The sequence below is a fragment of the Chenopodium quinoa genome, unplaced genomic scaffold (assembly GCF_001683475.1).
Source record: "Chenopodium quinoa cultivar QQ74 unplaced genomic scaffold, ASM168347v1, whole genome shotgun sequence".
In the NCBI taxonomy this organism is placed as follows: Eukaryota; Viridiplantae; Streptophyta; class Magnoliopsida; order Caryophyllales; family Amaranthaceae; genus Chenopodium; species Chenopodium quinoa.
In genome coordinates, this window is record NW_018744626.1 from 4,351,071 (window position 1) to 4,355,516 (window position 4,446).

Here is a 4,446-nt window from a genome sequence, read left to right on the forward strand (position 1 = left end):
GGCATCTCCAGAGATTCTTCCATGGATGATTCTTGGGTTTATAATTTCAATTCATTGAGGTATTTTATTTCTATTTTCTTGCTTTTAGTTATGCTTTCTTCATTAGATTTAGTTTTTATCATTTATTTCATGCTAGAGTAGTTTATTTCTAGGGTTTGGGAATCCATGTTTATACAATGAATCTTGATTGATGTTTTTAATATTTTGATTATTAATTTCACTAATTGATAGTGTTTTATTGTTAATCTTGCAACTTGATCAATTGTTTGATTAATTCATGTTAATAAGAGTTTGAATCGAAAGATATTACTTTTAGAGGCTTCCCTACAATTAGCAATTCTGATTATGTTAGCGACCGAACTACATATGTTGAATTGAGAGCGTTAATACCCGATCGTAGGCTTAGCAATTGCTCTAGATTATTGATTGATTGAATTGTTATTGATATTTGATAGATTTAGAGCTATAAGCATGGTGAACCACAACCCTAGGTCTTTTTATTAATTATTTTATCCCTCTTTTAATTTAGACTATTTTTCTATCCCAATTTCGTGACATAGTTTAGTTTCTCCATACCTTAGAAGTTAGATTGAATAACCATCTCTCTGTGGATTCGACCCTACTTACCCTACTACATTGTTAGTTGATTTTGTTAGGAATTTATTTTTGACAGGTGTACGACATCCTATCAAATTTTGGCGCCGTTGCCGGGGAACGGCTTAGTTTTATTTAGCTTCTTATTTGGTGAGACTAATCTGTATATATATATATATATTCTTTTTTTTTTCTACTAATTCTTGTGTTTGCAGGTTTCTTTTGCTCTTTTGTGGATTTAATTAATGGCTATTTTTTATTTTCCACAATTTGAGAATGAGGCGTTTTGGAGGTATTATTATAGGCTTGGTGACTTTGTTGGTCCTAATCATGGAATTGAAGAATGGGATATGTGCTTAGTGATTTATGAGGGTTTAAATGAAGAAACTAGGTTTATTATTGAGTCTATATTATGTAGTGGAGGATCTTTTGATTGGGATTTCATTGAGTGGTTAGCTAAAGATATATATGAGTGGGAAATGACATTGTATGCTAAACCAACTCTAGAAAATTTCTCTTCCTTCACTAATTTGACCAATACTCCATCCCTTTGCTATTGTCCCCATTGCAATTCATATGATCATGATGCCTCTTCTTGTTCTTACAATAACTCTTTCATGCACATTCCGAATCCCTCTCCCAAGTATGAAGTGCATTCTATTGTAAAATCTAGTGCCTTACCATACATTTATGATGATGATGATGAAGGGTGGATTAAGAATGAAAATTTTCAAGAGAGCGTTTATGAATTAATAGATGTTGAGGATGAGAACGAGATGGTTATGTGTGATATTTTTGTGGATGATGAGCCATTATTTGATGAATTAGTGGTTGAGGAACCATTAGTTACAAAACTTCAAGCTAAAAACTCTTGTGTTGACAAGCTTTTAAAAGACGTATCTCCATTGCATGACGGTCGCAAATTAGACCTTGATGTTCATTCTAAAATATTTATATTTCCCAAAGAACAAGTAGAGAGAAGTTGTAAATTCTTTCCCTTTTCTTTTTATTTTGATTATTCTTCCTATTCTTACTCTTCTTTTTCCTTTAATTTCACTTCTGATTTTTCTAACCCCCTGTATTTCAAGATTTGTGTGCTTGCAGTCAAGCCATATGTGGTGCTCAATAATATGTTTGCAGGGGCGTATGATAAGTTACTCAAGGCATTGGATTCTTCTGATTGATGAACTGAGTAAGGTCGTGCGAGACCTTAAAAACCAGCGCTAATTGGAGGCAACCCAATTTTCTTTGTTTTTTTTTATTTCATTTTTTTCGTTATTTAAATAATAATGCTAATATGTGTTCTAGTGATGACGTCTTTTGCTAGGTACAAACATAGCTAAGTTCCTTGGTTATATCGGCTAACGTATTACAACAACCGATTGTGGTGGAGGTGTCTATACCTTTTGACGCTCCCTTCGCTTACCCACCCCTTTGTGAGTTGGACCTCTCCCTTATTTATGCTTTAGTTCCTCTTTGTTCACATTGAGGACAATGTGATGTTTAGCTTGGGGGAGGATGATTGTCATCATTATTTTTTGCATGTTAGTTGTGTTTTAGTTTAGCTTTTATTGCTTTGTAGGTGTTGTATTGTTTGTACCATTCATTAGGAGTGAGAGTTTACATACAACGAAAAAGAATGTATTGCTTTCTTAGTTTTTTTTAGTTGTTTCGATAGTGCATACTTGTGTCTATTTTTCATATTTTTGACTTCGAACCGTGTGCGGATTTGGTTTGACTCTCTTGAGCTTCTTTTGATCTCAGTTATAATTCTAAAATTCAGTCGGTATGTGCTATACATTGCTAACTACTTGATATTGTGTGAATCAATTGAATGGTTTGTGGAAAGATTGGTTGTCCCATATCAAGTATAGCTAGCCAATTCTCTTGCTAGGTCACCTTACTTTGTGTTTGTGTGATTGATGCAATTTGTTATTTCAATGACTTTGGCTTTAGATTTATTAGTAATTTGATTACAATTCATGCATGTTGGGCTTGATAAAGGCCATGTTATTTAGGTAACCTTCAGAAGATATTGAGATACATTTGTTCCCTTTGCGCACCCATGTTGTTGCCTTGTCCATTTATTGATATATAGCTACATTACAAGCCTCTTTAGCCCCATTGGTTACTATTCCCAAGTCTAGCTAGCTTGGGGAGCTTATTGATGTGGTTTCGATGTTTGGGTGTCAAGCTTTAATTTATGCAAAATATGGTGGAATATATATTGAAAAAAAAAGGTTGTATTTATAGTTGAGAATTGTTACTTGAAGATGTGAAGAAAAAAAGAAAGAAAAATAAATAAAAAGCTTGTTTATATGTACTCATTGAAAAAGATGAAGCATTGAAAGAAAAAGGAAAAAAGAAAGAAAAAAATTATTCATGACGATGTATAGTTGATTTCAATCTTGGTTTTTTATTATGCTTGGAGAAAGTTGGTGATGTCAATTGGAGTTAGATCATTATTTGATCGCGTTTATTTTTTGCTCCCCAAGTTGGCTCTTTACTCACATTTTCCTAAATATTATCCTACCCCTTTACCTTTGCCCCATTATAAGCTTATAAAGTCCATTTGATCGACATGTTTGTTTTGTGATTGAGTGAAAAATATCTCTTGCTATCGTCAAGTTACCCTTTATGCATCAAATATTCATATACTACAAGGTGTGCGGTGACGACTAGCTTGATTGGGAAATCGTTTGTGGCCAAGTTTGGTTTCAATTGTGGATCGTGATGTTGAGTTGTTTTATTTGTATCCGAGCTAGATTTTGGTCTTAATAACTTTGGTTTAATTGTTTGCTCGAGAGTTAGGTCGGTCTTATTCTGGTTCCCTGGAAGTCCTATTTGTCTTGTTTCTCCGTCTTGAGTCTAGTGTTGCTTGGGGACAAGCAACCGTTTAGCTTGGGGGAATTTGATGAGTCATATTTATATAGAGTTTATAGGCACGTTTATGCTAAGTTTATAGTAGCTTTTAGGTCTTTTGTTGCTTTTTAGGTCGTAAATACATAAGTTGTTTATCTTGTACTCTATTACGCTCCGTTTGTGTTTTTCTTAATGTTTCAGGTAATTTGATAGACATTTGGACGCTTTCGTAGTGTTTGGAGTTGAATAGGACAATGAAAGGATGAAAAGTCGATGAATCGAGGTTGTTCAATGAAGGATATATATTTGTGCAATATTATTTTGAGATTTATATGCATAAGGAATGAATATAATATCCACAAGGGTTGCTATGCATCTTTCGGAAATGAATTTGAGCTAGAAACGAAGTAAAACGATGTTTTACAAAGTGGCAAAACTGACCTTTGCTCACTCTTTTGATCATAACTTGAGTTATACAAATTGGATTGAAGTGATTCAAGTTGAATTGGAAACTAGACTTGAATAGCTTTCCAACAGTAGGTCACACGCCTATATACAACATATAAATCAGAAGTTACAAGCCTGTGAAGTTGACACAATGCCCAGTAGCCCCGAGCGAGAGCTCGCAAGGTAGCTCGCATAGGCCTCGAGCAATAGCAGCCCCGAGCAAGAGCTCACTCGACCAGGGAGCTATAGCTCCAGTTTACCCACGAAAGCAGCAAGCAAGGGGCATCGTAGCACGCCTTTTTCTTGGCCCTCGATTCCATCGAGCATCTTCGTGCCACGTCATCTTCTATCGTCCAATCGTTTGACAACTTGTGTAATTTATATTTTACTTTTCTTTAATTATTTTTAGATTAGTTTTAGGATAATTTAAATACTCCAAGGGATATTATTTTTCCCTTATTCCTTTTTATACTTTTTATTTTTACGTTCTTTTGAGTTTTCTCTTGAACCCTAGTTTCTCATGGCATCTCCAGAGATTCTTCC